Source organism: Colossoma macropomum, unplaced genomic scaffold (genome assembly GCF_904425465.1).
Source record: "Colossoma macropomum unplaced genomic scaffold, Colossoma_macropomum, whole genome shotgun sequence".
In the NCBI taxonomy this organism is placed as follows: domain Eukaryota; kingdom Metazoa; phylum Chordata; class Actinopteri; order Characiformes; family Serrasalmidae; genus Colossoma; species Colossoma macropomum.
The window spans coordinates 1-15,968 of record NW_023495268.1 but is presented as its reverse complement, the minus strand read 5'-3'; the positions used below and the strand labels follow the sequence as shown (position 1 = coordinate 15,968).

General features: G+C 46.0%; 21 non-coding genes across 21 annotated transcripts; all 21 read left to right on the top strand.

Moving 5' to 3' along the window:
* Positions 1–511: 511 nt before the first annotated feature.
* LOC118801466 lies at positions 512–652 on the top strand. The gene has a single exon (XR_005006516.1). It is a non-coding gene; the product is annotated as a U4 spliceosomal RNA (small nuclear RNA).
* A 599-nt stretch (positions 653–1,251) lies between these two features.
* LOC118801465 lies at positions 1,252–1,392 on the top strand. Its single transcript, XR_005006515.1, has one exon. It is a non-coding gene; the product is annotated as a U4 spliceosomal RNA (small nuclear RNA).
* A 599-nt stretch (positions 1,393–1,991) lies between these two features.
* LOC118801463 lies at positions 1,992–2,132 on the top strand. Its single transcript, XR_005006514.1, has one exon. It is a non-coding gene; the product is annotated as a U4 spliceosomal RNA (small nuclear RNA).
* A 599-nt stretch (positions 2,133–2,731) lies between these two features.
* Positions 2,732–2,872, top strand: LOC118801462. Its single transcript, XR_005006513.1, has one exon. It is a non-coding gene; the product is annotated as a U4 spliceosomal RNA (small nuclear RNA).
* A 599-nt stretch (positions 2,873–3,471) lies between these two features.
* On the top strand, positions 3,472–3,612 carry LOC118801461. Its single transcript, XR_005006512.1, has one exon. It is a non-coding gene; the product is annotated as a U4 spliceosomal RNA (small nuclear RNA).
* A 599-nt stretch (positions 3,613–4,211) lies between these two features.
* LOC118801460 lies at positions 4,212–4,352 on the top strand. Its single transcript, XR_005006511.1, has one exon. It is a non-coding gene; the product is annotated as a U4 spliceosomal RNA (small nuclear RNA).
* A 600-nt stretch (positions 4,353–4,952) lies between these two features.
* On the top strand, positions 4,953–5,093 carry LOC118801458. The gene has a single exon (XR_005006509.1). It is a non-coding gene; the product is annotated as a U4 spliceosomal RNA (small nuclear RNA).
* Positions 5,094–5,692: 599 nt separating this feature from the next.
* LOC118801457 lies at positions 5,693–5,833 on the top strand. The gene has a single exon (XR_005006508.1). It is a non-coding gene; the product is annotated as a U4 spliceosomal RNA (small nuclear RNA).
* Positions 5,834–6,432: 599 nt separating this feature from the next.
* On the top strand, positions 6,433–6,573 carry LOC118801456. Its single transcript, XR_005006507.1, has one exon. It is a non-coding gene; the product is annotated as a U4 spliceosomal RNA (small nuclear RNA).
* A 600-nt stretch (positions 6,574–7,173) lies between these two features.
* LOC118801455 lies at positions 7,174–7,314 on the top strand. Its single transcript, XR_005006506.1, has one exon. It is a non-coding gene; the product is annotated as a U4 spliceosomal RNA (small nuclear RNA).
* A 599-nt stretch (positions 7,315–7,913) lies between these two features.
* On the top strand, positions 7,914–8,054 carry LOC118801454. Its single transcript, XR_005006505.1, has one exon. It is a non-coding gene; the product is annotated as a U4 spliceosomal RNA (small nuclear RNA).
* A 599-nt stretch (positions 8,055–8,653) lies between these two features.
* Positions 8,654–8,794, top strand: LOC118801453. Its single transcript, XR_005006504.1, has one exon. It is a non-coding gene; the product is annotated as a U4 spliceosomal RNA (small nuclear RNA).
* A 599-nt stretch (positions 8,795–9,393) lies between these two features.
* LOC118801452 lies at positions 9,394–9,534 on the top strand. Its single transcript, XR_005006503.1, has one exon. It is a non-coding gene; the product is annotated as a U4 spliceosomal RNA (small nuclear RNA).
* Positions 9,535–10,133: 599 nt separating this feature from the next.
* Positions 10,134–10,274, top strand: LOC118801451. Its single transcript, XR_005006502.1, has one exon. It is a non-coding gene; the product is annotated as a U4 spliceosomal RNA (small nuclear RNA).
* Positions 10,275–10,873: 599 nt separating this feature from the next.
* On the top strand, positions 10,874–11,014 carry LOC118801450. The gene has a single exon (XR_005006501.1). It is a non-coding gene; the product is annotated as a U4 spliceosomal RNA (small nuclear RNA).
* A 599-nt stretch (positions 11,015–11,613) lies between these two features.
* LOC118801449 lies at positions 11,614–11,754 on the top strand. Its single transcript, XR_005006500.1, has one exon. It is a non-coding gene; the product is annotated as a U4 spliceosomal RNA (small nuclear RNA).
* Positions 11,755–12,353: 599 nt separating this feature from the next.
* On the top strand, positions 12,354–12,494 carry LOC118801492. The gene has a single exon (XR_005006541.1). It is a non-coding gene; the product is annotated as a U4 spliceosomal RNA (small nuclear RNA).
* Positions 12,495–13,094: 600 nt separating this feature from the next.
* Positions 13,095–13,235, top strand: LOC118801483. Its single transcript, XR_005006532.1, has one exon. It is a non-coding gene; the product is annotated as a U4 spliceosomal RNA (small nuclear RNA).
* A 599-nt stretch (positions 13,236–13,834) lies between these two features.
* LOC118801471 lies at positions 13,835–13,975 on the top strand. Its single transcript, XR_005006521.1, has one exon. It is a non-coding gene; the product is annotated as a U4 spliceosomal RNA (small nuclear RNA).
* A 599-nt stretch (positions 13,976–14,574) lies between these two features.
* On the top strand, positions 14,575–14,715 carry LOC118801459. Its single transcript, XR_005006510.1, has one exon. It is a non-coding gene; the product is annotated as a U4 spliceosomal RNA (small nuclear RNA).
* A 600-nt stretch (positions 14,716–15,315) lies between these two features.
* Positions 15,316–15,455, top strand: LOC118801447. Its single transcript, XR_005006499.1, has one exon. It is a non-coding gene; the product is annotated as a U4 spliceosomal RNA (small nuclear RNA).
* Positions 15,456–15,968: the final 513 nt, after the last annotated feature.

Sequence of the window (15,968 nt, the reverse complement as noted above, 5' to 3'; positions counted from 1 at the left end):
TTTTGTCGTTTTGCTTTCTGCTCGTGGGTAGTGTGCCCGGTAGCTCGGATGTGTGCAATTTTGCTGTGTCCTCTTGAGGGGAATCGACCCCAAGCCCTTGTGGAGCAGAGGTGTTTTGAGATCACTTGGAGTGTTTGTGTGAGCTTTGTTCTTTTTTGTGCTTGTCCATGCAGCTCGCGGTAAATGTATGACTCGGCCCTTGCCTTGCTGTGTTTTCTGGATTCCCATGACACTTCCTGTTGCCGTTGTGCACACTGGCTCCGCCTCTGAGGCGCTAGTTGTGCCCAAGATGCTCTTTCTTTTTTGATAAGTTTATGGAATGTTGTTTATGCATGCTTAATGTTTGAATTGCTTGGTTTCCTGCAGCTGTATTCCCAGAATGTACTTGTGCAGTTGAAGTTTGTTGTATCGAAACCCAGATGATCTCATTACCATATGTTGCTTAATTGTTTACCGTTCTTGAGTCCTTCGGCGCCAAATGTGTGCATGCATACTTCTGACTAAGCCCGTCATTCTTTCGCAGAGGCAATATCGTAGCCTGTGAGGTTAATCCGAGGCGCGATCATTGCTGGTTGAAAACTTTACCCAATACCCCGCTAGGATGACTTGAAATATAGTCAGCCATGGCAATTTTTGATGGTCTCCTTTGAGACTTGATGTTCTGGTGTGTAAAATTAGACTGTAGTTTTGTCCCAGGTGTTGCGTGTCTTTTCATGTCGCGTGCGTCAGGCTGGCAAACTTTTTGTCGTTTTGCTTTCTGCTCGTGGGTAGTGTGCCCGGTAGCTCGGATGTGTGCAATTTTGCTGTGTCCTCTTGAGGGGAATCGACCCCAAGCCCTTGTGGAGCAGAGGTGTTTTGAGATCACTTGGAGTGTTTGTGTGAGCTTTGTTCTTTTTTGTGCTTGTCCATGCAGCTCGCGGTAAATGTATGACTCGGCCCTTGCCTTGCTGTGTTTTCTGGATTCCCATGACACTTCCTGTTGCCGTTGTGCACACTGGCTCCGCCTCTGAGGCGCTAGTTGTGCCCAAGATGCTCTTTCTTTTTTGATAAGTTTATGGAATGTTGTTTATGCATGCTTAATGTTTGAATTGCTTGGTTTCCTGCAGCTGTATTCCCAGAATGTACTTGTGCAGTTGAAGTTTGTTGTATCGAAACCCAGATGATCTCATTACCATATGTTGCTTAATTGTTTACCGTTCTTGAGTCCTTCGGCGCCAAATGTGTGCATGCATACTTCTGACTAAGCCCGTCATTCTTTCGCAGAGGCAATATCGTAGCCTGTGAGGTTAATCCGAGGCGCGATCATTGCTGGTTGAAAACTTTACCCAATACCCCGCTAGGATGACTTGAAATATAGTCAGCCATGGCAATTTTTGATGGTCTCCTTTGAGACTTGATGTTCTGGTGTGTAAAATTAGACTGTAGTTTTGTCCCAGGTGTTGCGTGTCTTTTCATGTCGCGTGCGTCAGGCTGGCAAACTTTTTGTCGTTTTGCTTTCTGCTCGTGGGTAGTGTGCCCGGTAGCTCGGATGTGTGCAATTTTGCTGTGTCCTCTTGAGGGGAATCGACCCCAAGCCCTTGTGGAGCAGAGGTGTTTTGAGATCACTTGGAGTGTTTGTGTGAGCTTTGTTCTTTTTTGTGCTTGTCCATGCAGCTCGCGGTAAATGTATGACTCGGCCCTTGCCTTGCTGTGTTTTCTGGATTCCCATGACACTTCCTGTTGCCGTTGTGCACACTGGCTCCGCCTCTGAGGCGCTAGTTGTGCCCAAGATGCTCTTTCTTTTTTGATAAGTTTATGGAATGTTGTTTATGCATGCTTAATGTTTGAATTGCTTGGTTTCCTGCAGCTGTATTCCCAGAATGTACTTGTGCAGTTGAAGTTTGTTGTATCGAAACCCAGATGATCTCATTACCATATGTTGCTTAATTGTTTACCGTTCTTGAGTCCTTCGGCGCCAAATGTGTGCATGCATACTTCTGACTAAGCCCGTCATTCTTTCGCAGAGGCAATATCGTAGCCTGTGAGGTTAATCCGAGGCGCGATCATTGCTGGTTGAAAACTTTACCCAATACCCCGCTAGGATGACTTGAAATATAGTCAGCCATGGCAATTTTTGATGGTCTCCTTTGAGACTTGATGTTCTGGTGTGTAAAATTAGACTGTAGTTTTGTCCCAGGTGTTGCGTGTCTTTTCATGTCGCGTGCGTCAGGCTGGCAAACTTTTTGTCGTTTTGCTTTCTGCTCGTGGGTAGTGTGCCCGGTAGCTCGGATGTGTGCAATTTTGCTGTGTCCTCTTGAGGGGAATCGACCCCAAGCCCTTGTGGAGCAGAGGTGTTTTGAGATCACTTGGAGTGTTTGTGTGAGCTTTGTTCTTTTTTGTGCTTGTCCATGCAGCTCGCGGTAAATGTATGACTCGGCCCTTGCCTTGCTGTGTTTTCTGGATTCCCATGACACTTCCTGTTGCCGTTGTGCACACTGGCTCCGCCTCTGAGGCGCTAGTTGTGCCCAAGATGCTCTTTCTTTTTTGATAAGTTTATGGAATGTTGTTTATGCATGCTTAATGTTTGAATTGCTTGGTTTCCTGCAGCTGTATTCCCAGAATGTACTTGTGCAGTTGAAGTTTGTTGTATCGAAACCCAGATGATCTCATTACCATATGTTGCTTAATTGTTTACCGTTCTTGAGTCCTTCGGCGCCAAATGTGTGCATGCATACTTCTGACTAAGCCCGTCATTCTTTCGCAGAGGCAATATCGTAGCCTGTGAGGTTAATCCGAGGCGCGATCATTGCTGGTTGAAAACTTTACCCAATACCCCGCTAGGATGACTTGAAATATAGTCAGCCATGGCAATTTTTGATGGTCTCCTTTGAGACTTGATGTTCTGGTGTGTAAAATTAGACTGTAGTTTTGTCCCAGGTGTTGCGTGTCTTTTCATGTCGCGTGCGTCAGGCTGGCAAACTTTTTGTCGTTTTGCTTTCTGCTCGTGGGTAGTGTGCCCGGTAGCTCGGATGTGTGCAATTTTGCTGTGTCCTCTTGAGGGGAATCGACCCCAAGCCCTTGTGGAGCAGAGGTGTTTTGAGATCACTTGGAGTGTTTGTGTGAGCTTTGTTCTTTTTTGTGCTTGTCCATGCAGCTCGCGGTAAATGTATGACTCGGCCCTTGCCTTGCTGTGTTTTCTGGATTCCCATGACACTTCCTGTTGCCGTTGTGCACACTGGCTCCGCCTCTGAGGCGCTAGTTGTGCCCAAGATGCTCTTTCTTTTTTGATAAGTTTATGGAATGTTGTTTATGCATGCTTAATGTTTGAATTGCTTGGTTTCCTGCAGCTGTATTCCCAGAATGTACTTGTGCAGTTGAAGTTTGTTGTATCGAAACCCAGATGATCTCATTACCATATGTTGCTTAATTGTTTACCGTTCTTGAGTCCTTCGGCGCCAAATGTGTGCATGCATACTTCTGACTAAGCCCGTCATTCTTTCGCAGAGGCAATATCGTAGCCTGTGAGGTTAATCCGAGGCGCGATCATTGCTGGTTGAAAACTTTACCCAATACCCCGCTAGGATGACTTGAAATATAGTCAGCCATGGCAATTTTTGATGGTCTCCTTTGAGACTTGATGTTCTGGTGTGTAAAATTAGACTGTAGTTTTGTCCCAGGTGTTGCGTGTCTTTTCATGTCGCGTGCGTCAGGCTGGCAAACTTTTTGTCGTTTTGCTTTCTGCTCGTGGGTAGTGTGCCCGGTAGCTCGGATGTGTGCAATTTTGCTGTGTCCTCTTGAGGGGAATCGACCCCAAGCCCTTGTGGAGCAGAGGTGTTTTGAGATCACTTGGAGTGTTTGTGTGAGCTTTGTTCTTTTTTGTGCTTGTCCATGCAGCTCGCGGTAAATGTATGACTCGGCCCTTGCCTTGCTGTGTTTTCTGGATTCCCATGACACTTCCTGTTGCCGTTGTGCACACTGGCTCCGCCTCTGAGGCGCTAGTTGTGCCCAAGATGCTCTTTCTTTTTTGATAAGTTTATGGAATGTTGTTTATGCATGCTTAATGTTTGAATTGCTTGGTTTCCTGCAGCTGTATTCCCAGAATGTACTTGTGCAGTTGAAGTTTGTTGTATCGAAACCCAGATGATCTCATTACCATATGTTGCTTAATTGTTTACCGTTCTTGAGTCCTTCGGCGCCAAATGTGTGCATGCATACTTCTGACTAAGCCCGTCATTCTTTCGCAGAGGCAATATCGTAGCCTGTGAGGTTAATCCGAGGCGCGATCATTGCTGGTTGAAAACTTTACCCAATACCCCGCTAGGATGACTTGAAATATAGTCAGCCATGGCAATTTTTGATGGTCTCCTTTGAGACTTGATGTTTCTGGTGTGTAAAATTAGACTGTAGTTTTGTCCCAGGTGTTGCGTGTCTTTTCATGTCGCGTGCGTCAGGCTGGCAAACTTTTTGTCGTTTTGCTTTCTGCTCGTGGGTAGTGTGCCCGGTAGCTCGGATGTGTGCAATTTTGCTGTGTCCTCTTGAGGGGAATCGACCCCAAGCCCTTGTGGAGCAGAGGTGTTTTGAGATCACTTGGAGTGTTTGTGTGAGCTTTGTTCTTTTTTGTGCTTGTCCATGCAGCTCGCGGTAAATGTATGACTCGGCCCTTGCCTTGCTGTGTTTTCTGGATTCCCATGACACTTCCTGTTGCCGTTGTGCACACTGGCTCCGCCTCTGAGGCGCTAGTTGTGCCCAAGATGCTCTTTCTTTTTTGATAAGTTTATGGAATGTTGTTTATGCATGCTTAATGTTTGAATTGCTTGGTTTCCTGCAGCTGTATTCCCAGAATGTACTTGTGCAGTTGAAGTTTGTTGTATCGAAACCCAGATGATCTCATTACCATATGTTGCTTAATTGTTTACCGTTCTTGAGTCCTTCGGCGCCAAATGTGTGCATGCATACTTCTGACTAAGCCCGTCATTCTTTCGCAGAGGCAATATCGTAGCCTGTGAGGTTAATCCGAGGCGCGATCATTGCTGGTTGAAAACTTTACCCAATACCCCGCTAGGATGACTTGAAATATAGTCAGCCATGGCAATTTTTGATGGTCTCCTTTGAGACTTGATGTTTTGGTGTGTAAAATTAGACTGTAGTTTTGTCCCAGGTGTTGCGTGTCTTTTCATGTCGCGTGCGTCAGGCTGGCAAACTTTTTGTCGTTTTGCTTTCTGCTCGTGGGTAGTGTGCCCGGTAGCTCGGATGTGTGCAATTTTGCTGTGTCCTCTTGAGGGGAATCGACCCCAAGCCCTTGTGGAGCAGAGGTGTTTTGAGATCACTTGGAGTGTTTGTGTGAGCTTTGTTCTTTTTTGTGCTTGTCCATGCAGCTCGCGGTAAATGTATGACTCGGCCCTTGCCTTGCTGTGTTTTCTGGATTCCCATGACACTTCCTGTTGCCGTTGTGCACACTGGCTCCGCCTCTGAGGCGCTAGTTGTGCCCAAGATGCTCTTTCTTTTTTGATAAGTTTATGGAATGTTGTTTATGCATGCTTAATGTTTGAATTGCTTGGTTTCCTGCAGCTGTATTCCCAGAATGTACTTGTGCAGTTGAAGTTTGTTGTATCGAAACCCAGATGATCTCATTACCATATGTTGCTTAATTGTTTACCGTTCTTGAGTCCTTCGGCGCCAAATGTGTGCATGCATACTTCTGACTAAGCCCGTCATTCTTTCGCAGAGGCAATATCGTAGCCTGTGAGGTTAATCCGAGGCGCGATCATTGCTGGTTGAAAACTTTACCCAATACCCCGCTAGGATGACTTGAAATATAGTCAGCCATGGCAATTTTTGATGGTCTCCTTTGAGACTTGATGTTTTGGTGTGTAAAATTAGACTGTAGTTTTGTCCCAGGTGTTGCGTGTCTTTTCATGTCGCGTGCGTCAGGCTGGCAAACTTTTTGTCGTTTTGCTTTCTGCTCGTGGGTAGTGTGCCCGGTAGCTCGGATGTGTGCAATTTTGCTGTGTCCTCTTGAGGGGAATCGACCCCAAGCCCTTGTGGAGCAGAGGTGTTTTGAGATCACTTGGAGTGTTTGTGTGAGCTTTGTTCTTTTTTGTGCTTGTCCATGCAGCTCGCGGTAAATGTATGACTCGGCCCTTGCCTTGCTGTGTTTTCTGGATTCCCATGACACTTCCTGTTGCCGTTGTGCACACTGGCTCCGCCTCTGAGGCGCTAGTTGTGCCCAAGATGCTCTTTCTTTTTTGATAAGTTTATGGAATGTTGTTTATGCATGCTTAATGTTTGAATTGCTTGGTTTCCTGCAGCTGTATTCCCAGAATGTACTTGTGCAGTTGAAGTTTGTTGTATCGAAACCCAGATGATCTCATTACCATATGTTGCTTAATTGTTTACCGTTCTTGAGTCCTTCGGCGCCAAATGTGTGCATGCATACTTCTGACTAAGCCCGTCATTCTTTCGCAGAGGCAATATCGTAGCCTGTGAGGTTAATCCGAGGCGCGATCATTGCTGGTTGAAAACTTTACCCAATACCCCGCTAGGATGACTTGAAATATAGTCAGCCATGGCAATTTTTGATGGTCTCCTTTGAGACTTGATGTTTCTGGTGTGTAAAATTAGACTGTAGTTTTGTCCCAGGTGTTGCGTGTCTTTTCATGTCGCGTGCGTCAGGCTGGCAAACTTTTTGTCGTTTTGCTTTCTGCTCGTGGGTAGTGTGCCCGGTAGCTCGGATGTGTGCAATTTTGCTGTGTCCTCTTGAGGGGAATCGACCCCAAGCCCTTGTGGAGCAGAGGTGTTTTGAGATCACTTGGAGTGTTTGTGTGAGCTTTGTTCTTTTTTGTGCTTGTCCATGCAGCTCGCGGTAAATGTATGACTCGGCCCTTGCCTTGCTGTGTTTTCTGGATTCCCATGACACTTCCTGTTGCCGTTGTGCACACTGGCTCCGCCTCTGAGGCGCTAGTTGTGCCCAAGATGCTCTTTCTTTTTTGATAAGTTTATGGAATGTTGTTTATGCATGCTTAATGTTTGAATTGCTTGGTTTCCTGCAGCTGTATTCCCAGAATGTACTTGTGCAGTTGAAGTTTGTTGTATCGAAACCCAGATGATCTCATTACCATATGTTGCTTAATTGTTTACCGTTCTTGAGTCCTTCGGCGCCAAATGTGTGCATGCATACTTCTGACTAAGCCCGTCATTCTTTCGCAGAGGCAATATCGTAGCCTGTGAGGTTAATCCGAGGCGCGATCATTGCTGGTTGAAAACTTTACCCAATACCCCGCTAGGATGACTTGAAATATAGTCAGCCATGGCAATTTTTGATGGTCTCCTTTGAGACTTGATGTTTTGGTGTGTAAAATTAGACTGTAGTTTTGTCCCAGGTGTTGCGTGTCTTTTCATGTCGCGTGTGTCAGGCTGGCAAACTTTTTGTCGTTTTGCTTTCTGCTCGTGGGTAGTGTGCCCGGTAGCTCGGATGTGTGCAATTTTGCTGTGTCCTCTTGAGGGGAATCGACCCCAAGCCCTTGTGGAGCAGAGGTGTTTTGAGATCACTTGGAGTGTTTGTGTGAGCTTTGTTCTTTTTTGTGCTTGTCCATGCAGCTCGCGGTAAATGTATGACTCGGCCCTTGCCTTGCTGTGTTTTCTGGATTCCCATGACACTTCCTGTGGCCGTTGTGCACACTGGCTCCGCCTCTGAGGCGCTAGTTGTGCCCAAGATGCTCTTTCTTTTTTGATAAGTTTATGGAATGTTGTTTATGCATGCTTAATGTTTGAATTGCTTGGTTTCCTGCAGCTGTATTCCCAGAATGTACTTGTGCAGTTGAAGTTTGTTGTATCGAAACCCAGATGATCTCATTACCATATGTTGCTTAATTGTTTACCGTTCTTGAGTCCTTCGGCGCCAAATGTGTGCATGCATACTTCTGACTAAGCCCGTCATTCTTTCGCAGAGGCAATATCGTAGCCTGTGAGGTTAATCCGAGGCGCGATCATTGCTGGTTGAAAACTTTACCCAATACCCCGCTAGGATGACTTGAAATATAGTCAGCCATGGCAATTTTTGATGGTCTCCTTTGAGACTTGATGTTCTGGTGTGTAAAATTAGACTGTAGTTTTGTCCCAGGTGTTGCGTGTCTTTTCATGTCGCGTGCGTCAGGCTGGCAAACTTTTTGTCGTTTTGCTTTCTGCTCGTGGGTAGTGTGCCCGGTAGCTCGGATGTGTGCAATTTTGCTGTGTCCTCTTGAGGGGAATCGACCCCAAGCCCTTGTGGAGCAGAGGTGTTTTGAGATCACTTGGAGTGTTTGTGTGAGCTTTGTTCTTTTTTGTGCTTGTCCATGCAGCTCGCGGTAAATGTATGACTCGGCCCTTGCCTTGCTGTGTTTTCTGGATTCCCATGATACTTCCTGTGGCTATTGTGCACACTGGCTCCGCCTCTGAGACGCTAGTTGTGCCCAAGATGCTCTTTCTTTTTTGATAAGTTTATGGAATGTTGTTTATGCATGCTTAATGTTTGAATTGCTTGGTTTCCTGCAGCTGTATTCCCAGAATGTACTTGTGCAGTTGAAGTTTGTTGTATCGAAACCCAGATGATCTCATTACCATATGTTGCTTAATTGTTTACCGTTCTTGAGTCCTTCGGCGCCAAATGTGTGCATGCATACTTCTGACTAAGCCCGTCATTCTTTCGCAGAGGCAATATCGTAGCCTGTGAGGTTAATCCGAGGCGCGATCATTGCTGGTTGAAAACTTTACCCAATACCCCGCTAGGATGACTTGAAATATAGTCAGCCATGGCAATTTTTGATGGTCTCCTTTGAGACTTGATGTTCTGGTGTGTAAAATTAGACTGTAGTTTTGTCCCAGGTGTTGCGTGTCTTTTCATGTCGCGTGCGTCAGGCTGGCAAACTTTTTGTCGTTTTGCTTTCTGCTCGTGGGTAGTGTGCCCGGTAGCTCGGATGTGTGCAATTTTGCTGTGTCCTCTTGAGGGGAATCGACCCCAAGCCCTTGTGGAGCAGAGGTGTTTTGAGATCACTTGGAGTGTTTGTGTGAGCTTTGTTCTTTTTTGTGCTTGTCCATGCAGCTCGCGGTAAATGTATGACTCGGCCCTTGCCTTGCTGTGTTTTCTGGATTCCCATGACACTTCCTGTTGCCGTTGTGCACACTGGCTCCGCCTCTGAGGCGCTAGTTGTGCCCAAGATGCTCTTTCTTTTTTGATAAGTTTATGGAATGTTGTTTATGCATGCTTAATGTTTGAATTGCTTGGTTTCCTGCAGCTGTATTCCCAGAATGTACTTGTGCAGTTGAAGTTTGTTGTATCGAAACCCAGATGATCTCATTACCATATGTTGCTTAATTGTTTACCGTTCTTGAGTCCTTCGGCGCCAAATGTGTGCATGCATACTTCTGACTAAGCCCGTCATTCTTTCGCAGAGGCAATATCGTAGCCTGTGAGGTTAATCCGAGGCGCGATCATTGCTGGTTGAAAACTTTACCCAATACCCCGCTAGGATGACTTGAAATATAGTCAGCCATGGCAATTTTTGATGGTCTCCTTTGAGACTTGATGTTTTGGTGTGTAAAATTAGACTGTAGTTTTGTCCCAGGTGTTGCGTGTCTTTTCATGTCGCGTGTGTCAGGCTGGCAAACTTTTTGTCGTTTTGCTTTCTGCTCGTGGGTAGTGTGCCCGGTAGCTCGGATGTGTGCAATTTTGCTGTGTCCTCTTGAGGGGAATCGACCCCAAGCCCTTGTGGAGCAGAGGTGTTTTGAGATCACTTGGAGTGTTTGTGTGAGCTTTGTTCTTTTTTGTGCTTGTCCATGCAGCTCGCGGTAAATGTATGACTCGGCCCTTGCCTTGCTGTGTTTTCTGGATTCCCATGACACTTCCTGTTGCCGTTGTGCACACTGGCTCCGCCTCTGAGGCGCTAGTTGTGCCCAAGATGCTCTTTCTTTTTTGATAAGTTTATGGAATGTTGTTTATGCATGCTTAATGTTTGAATTGCTTGGTTTCCTGCAGCTGTATTCCCAGAATGTACTTGTGCAGTTGAAGTTTGTTGTATCGAAACCCAGATGATCTCATTACCATATGTTGCTTAATTGTTTACCGTTCTTGAGTCCTTCGGCGCCAAATGTGTGCATGCATACTTCTGACTAAGCCCGTCATTCTTTCGCAGAGGCAATATCGTAGCCTGTGAGGTTAATCCGAGGCGCGATCATTGCTGGTTGAAAACTTTACCCAATACCCCGCTAGGATGACTTGAAATATAGTCAGCCATGGCAATTTTTGATGGTCTCCTTTGAGACTTGATGTTTTGGTGTGTAAAATTAGACTGTAGTTTTGTCCCAGGTGTTGCGTGTCTTTTCATGTCGCGTGCGTCAGGCTGGCAAACTTTTTGTCGTTTTGCTTTCTGCTCGTGGGTAGTGTGCCCGGTAGCTCGGATGTGTGCAATTTTGCTGTGTCCTCTTGAGGGGAATCGACCCCAAGCCCTTGTGGAGCAGAGGTGTTTTGAGATCACTTGGAGTGTTTGTGTGAGCTTTGTTCTTTTTTGTGCTTGTCCATGCAGCTCGCGGTAAATGTATGACTCGGCCCTTGCCTTGCTGTGTTTTCTGGATTCCCATGACACTTCCTGTTGCCGTTGTGCACACTGGCTCCGCCTCTGAGGCGCTAGTTGTGCCCAAGATGCTCTTTCTTTTTTGATAAGTTTATGGAATGTTGTTTATGCATGCTTAATGTTTGAATTGCTTGGTTTCCTGCAGCTGTATTCCCAGAATGTACTTGTGCAGTTGAAGTTTGTTGTATCGAAACCCAGATGATCTCATTACCATATGTTGCTTAATTGTTTACCGTTCTTGAGTCCTTCGGCGCCAAATGTGTGCATGCATACTTCTGACTAAGCCCGTCATTCTTTCGCAGAGGCAATATCGTAGCCTGTGAGGTTAATCCGAGGCGCGATCATTGCTGGTTGAAAACTTTACCCAATACCCCGCTAGGATGACTTGAAATATAGTCAGCCATGGCAATTTTTGATGGTCTCCTTTGAGACTTGATGTTTTGGTGTGTAAAATTAGACTGTAGTTTTGTCCCAGGTGTTGCGTGTCTTTTCATGTCGCGTGCGTCAGGCTGGCAAACTTTTTGTCGTTTTGCTTTCTGCTCGTGGGTAGTGTGCCCGGTAGCTCGGATGTGTGCAATTTTGCTGTGTCCTCTTGAGGGGAATCGACCCCAAGCCCTTGTGGAGCAGAGGTGTTTTGAGATCACTTGGAGTGTTTGTGTGAGCTTTGTTCTTTTTTGTGCTTGTCCATGCAGCTCGCGGTAAATGTATGACTCGGCCCTTGCCTTGCTGTGTTTTCTGGATTCCCATGACACTTCCTGTTGCCGTTGTGCACACTGGCTCCGCCTCTGAGGCGCTAGTTGTGCCCAAGATGCTCTTTCTTTTTTGATAAGTTTATGGAATGTTGTTTATGCATGCTTAATGTTTGAATTGCTTGGTTTCCTGCAGCTGTATTCCCAGAATGTACTTGTGCAGTTGAAGTTTGTTGTATCGAAACCCAGATGATCTCATTACCATATGTTGCTTAATTGTTTACCGTTCTTGAGTCCTTCGGCGCCAAATGTGTGCATGCATACTTCTGACTAAGCCCGTCATTCTTTCGCAGAGGCAATATCGTAGCCTGTGAGGTTAATCCGAGGCGCGATCATTGCTGGTTGAAAACTTTACCCAATACCCCGCTAGGATGACTTGAAATATAGTCAGCCATGGCAATTTTTGATGGTCTCCTTTGAGACTTGATGTTTTGGTGTGTAAAATTAGACTGTAGTTTTGTCCCAGGTGTTGCGTGTCTTTTCATGTCGCGTGCGTCAGGCTGGCAAACTTTTTGTCGTTTTGCTTTCTGCTCGTGGGTAGTGTGCCCGGTAGCTCGGATGTGTGCAATTTTGCTGTGTCCTCTTGAGGGGAATCGACCCCAAGCCCTTGTGGAGCAGAGGTGTTTTGAGATCACTTGGAGTGTTTGTGTGAGCTTTGTTCTTTTTTGTGCTTGTCCATGCAGCTCGCGGTAAATGTATGACTCGGCCCTTGCCTTGCTGTGTTTTCTGGATTCCCATGACACTTCCTGTTGCCGTTGTGCACACTGGCTCCGCCTCTGAGGCGCTAGTTGTGCCCAAGATGCTCTTTCTTTTTTGATAAGTTTATGGAATGTTGTTTATGCATGCTTAATGTTTGAATTGCTTGGTTTCCTGCAGCTGTATTCCCAGAATGTACTTGTGCAGTTGAAGTTTGTTGTATCGAAACCCAGATGATCTCATTACCATATGTTGCTTAATTGTTTACCGTTCTTGAGTCCTTCGGCGCCAAATGTGTGCATGCATACTTCTGACTAAGCCCGTCATTCTTTCGCAGAGGCAATATCGTAGCCTGTGAGGTTAATCCGAGGCGCGATCATTGCTGGTTGAAAACTTTACCCAATACCCCGCTAGGATGACTTGAAATATAGTCAGCCATGGCAATTTTTGATGGTCTCCTTTGAGACTTGATGTTCTGGTGTGTAAAATTAGACTGTAGTTTTGTCCCAGGTGTTGCGTGTCTTTTCATGTCGCGTGCGTCAGGCTGGCAAACTTTTTGTCGTTTTGCTTTCTGCTCGTGGGTAGTGTGCCCGGTAGCTCGGATGTGTGCAATTTTGCTGTGTCCTCTTGAGGGGAATCGACCCCAAGCCCTTGTGGAGCAGAGGTGTTTTGAGATCACTTGGAGTGTTTGTGTGAGCTTTGTTCTTTTTTGTGCTTGTCCATGCAGCTCGCGGTAAATGTATGACTCGGCCCTTGCCTTGCTGTGTTTTTCTGGATTCCCATGACACTTCCTGTTGCCGTTGTGCACACTGGCTCCGCCTCTGAGGCGCTAGTTGTGCCCAAGATGCTCTTTCTTTTTTGATAAGTTTATGGAATGTTGTTTATGCATGCTTAATGTTTGAATTGCTTGGTTTCCTGCAGCTGTATTCCCAGAATGTACTTGTGCAGTTGAAGTTTGTTGTATCGAAACCCAGATGATCTCATTACCATATGTTGCTTAATTGTTTACCGTTCTTGAGTCCTTCGGCGCCAAATGTGTGCATGCATACTTCTGACTAAGCCCGTCATTCTTTCGCAGAGGCAATATCGTAGCCTGTGAGGTTAATCCGAGGCGCGATCATTGCTGGTTGAAAACTTTACCCAATACCCCGCTAGGATGACTTGAAATATAGTCAGCCATGGCAATTTTTGATGGTCTCCTTTGAGACTTGATGTTTTGGTGTGTAAAATTAGACTGTAGTTTTGTCCCAGGTGTTGCGTGTCTTTTCATGTCGCGTGTGTCAGGCTGGCAAACTTTTTGTCGTTTTGCTTTCTGCTCGTGGGTAGTGTGCCCGGTAGCTCGGATGTGTGCAATTTTGCTGTGTCCTCTTGAGGGGAATCGACCCCAAGCCCTTGTGGAGCAGAGGTGTTTTGAGATCACTTGGAGTGTTTGTGTGAGCTTTGTTCTTTTTTGTGCTTGTCCATGCAGCTCGCGGTAAATGTATGACTCGGCCCTTGCCTTGCTGTGTTTTCTGGATTCCCATGACACTTCCTGTGGCCGTTGTGCACACTGGCTCCGCCTCTGAGGCGCTAGTTGTGCCCAAGATGCTCTTTCTTTTTTGATAAGTTTATGGAATGTTGTTTATGCATGCTTAATGTTTGAATTGCTTGGTTTCCTGCAGCTGTATTCCCAGAATGTACTTGTGCAGTTGAAGTTTGTTGTATCGAAACCCAGATGATCTCATTACCATATGTTGCTTAATTGTTTACCGTTCTTGAGTCCTTCGGCGCCAAATGTGTGCATGCATACTTCTGACTAAGCCCGTCATTCTTTCGCAGAGGCAATATCGTAGCCTGTGAGGTTAATCCGAGGCGCGATCATTGCTGGTTGAAAACTTTACCCAATACCCCGCTAGGATGACTTGAAATATAGTCAGCCATGGCAATTTTTGATGGTCTCCTTTGAGACTTGATGTTCTGGTGTGTAAAATTAGACTGTAGTTTTGTCCCAGGTGTTGCGTGTCTTTTCATGTCGCGTGCGTCAGGCTGGCAAACTTTTTGTCGTTTTGCTTTCTGCTCGTGGGTAGTGTGCCCGGTAGCTCGGATGTGTGCAATTTTGCTGTGTCCTCTTGAGGGGAATCGACCCCAAGCCCTTGTGGAGCAGAGGTGTTTTGAGATCACTTGGAGTGTTTGTGTGAGCTTTGTTCTTTTTTGTGCTTGTCCATGCAGCTCGCGGTAAATGTATGACTCGGCCCTTGCCTTGCTGTGTTTTCTGGATTCCCATGACACTTCCTGTTGCCGTTGTGCACACTGGCTCCGCCTCTGAGGCGCTAGTTGTGCCCAAGATGCTCTTTCTTTTTTGATAAGTTTATGGAATGTTGTTTATGCATGCTTAATGTTTGAATTGCTTGGTTTCCTGCAGCTGTATTCCCAGAATGTACTTGTGCAGTTGAAGTTTGTTGTATCGAAACCCAGATGATCTCATTACCATATGTTGCTTAATTGTTTACCGTTCTTGAGTCCTTCGGCGCCAAATGTGTGCATGCATACTTCTGACTAAGCCCGTCATTCTTTCGCAGAGGCAATATCGTAGCCTGTGAGGTTAATCCGAGGCGCGATCATTGCTGGTTGAAAACTTTACCCAATACCCCGCTAGGATGACTTGAAATATAGTCAGCCATGGCAATTTTTGATGGTCTCCTTTGAGACTTGATGTTTTGGTGTGTAAAATTAGACTGTAGTTTTGTCCCAGGTGTTGCGTGTCTTTTCATGTCGCGTGCGTCAGGCTGGCAAACTTTTTGTCGTTTTGCTTTCTGCTCGTGGGTAGTGTGCCCGGTAGCTCGGATGTGTGCAATTTTGCTGTGTCCTCTTGAGGGGAATCGACCCCAAGCCCTTGTGGAGCAGAGGTGTTTTGAGATCACTTGGAGTGTTTGTGTGAGCTTTGTTCTTTTTTGTGCTTGTCCATGCAGCTCGCGGTAAATGTATGACTCGGCCCTTGCCTTGCTGTGTTTTCTGGATTCCCATGACACTTCCTGTTGCCGTTGTGCACACTGGCTCCGCCTCTGAGGCGCTAGTTGTGCCCAAGATGCTCTTTCTTTTTTGATAAGTTTATGGAATGTTGTTTATGCATGCTTAATGTTTGAATTGCTTGGTTTCCTGCAGCTGTATTCCCCAGAATGTACTTGTGCAGTTGAAGTTTGTTGTATCGAAACCCAGATGATCTCATTACCATATGTTGCTTAATTGTTTACCGTTCTTGAGTCCTTCGGCGCCAAATGTGTGCATGCATACTTCTGACTAAGCCCGTCATTCTTTCGCAGAGGCAATATCGTAGCCTGTGAGGTTAATCCGAGGCGCGATCATTGCTGGTTGAAAACTTTACCCAATACCCGCTAGGATGACTTGAAATATAGTCAGCCATGGCAATTTTTGATGGTCTCCTTTGAGACTTGATGTTCTGGTGTGTAAAATTAGACTGTAGTTTTGTTGCAGGTGTTGCATGTCTTTTCATGTCGCGTGCGTCAGGCTGGCAAACTTTTTGTCGTTTTGCTTTCTGCTCGTGGGTAGTGTGCCCGGTAGCTCGGATGTGTGCAATTTTGCTGTGTCCTCTTGAGGGGAATCGACCCCAAGCCCTTGTGGAGCAGAGGTGTTTTGAGATCACTTGGAGTGTTTGTGTGAGCTTTGTTCTTTTTGTGCTTGTCCATGCAGCTCGCGGTAAATGTATGACTCGGCCCTTGCCTTGCTGTGTTTTCCTGGATTCCCATGACACTTCCTGTTGCCGTTGTGCACACTGGCTCCGCCTCTGAGGCGCTAGTTGTGCCCAAGATGCTCTTTCTTTTTTGATAAGTTTATGGAATGTTGTTTATGCATGCTTAATGTTTGAATTGCTTGGTTTCCTGCAGCTGTATTCCCAGAATGTACTTGTGCAGTTGAAGTTTGTTGTATCGAAACCCAGATGATC